Source organism: Cyprinus carpio, chromosome A7 (assembly GCF_018340385.1).
Source record: "Cyprinus carpio isolate SPL01 chromosome A7, ASM1834038v1, whole genome shotgun sequence".
Lineage (NCBI taxonomy): Eukaryota > Metazoa > Chordata > Actinopteri > Cypriniformes > Cyprinidae > Cyprinus > Cyprinus carpio.
In genome coordinates this window covers 233,072-233,275 of record NC_056578.1, presented here as the reverse complement: position 1 = coordinate 233,275, position 204 = coordinate 233,072, and the positions used below count along the sequence as shown (strand labels likewise).

Below are 204 nucleotides of genomic sequence, written 5' to 3'. Positions count from 1 at the left end.
ATATACGTGTGCAGCAGGCTCCGGCGCGATCGAAACAGCTGAGACATAAAAAAAAAAAAAAAACAGCAGAGTGAAGTGTTTTATTTTATTTTTGAGCTGTTAAGTTTAAAATTTTAGATTTTTGATTTTGTAAAATAAAGCAAACAAAAAGAATGCGTTGCCATCCTTTTTTTTCCATGAACTTATGGAGCGCAGCCACACTTC

At 34.3% G+C, this 204-nt stretch overlaps 1 pseudogene; it reads left to right on the top strand.

Annotated features, from left to right (window-relative positions):
• Window positions 1-204, top strand: part of LOC122145492 — a 19,478-nt pseudogene that overhangs the window by 16,352 nt on the left and 2,922 nt on the right.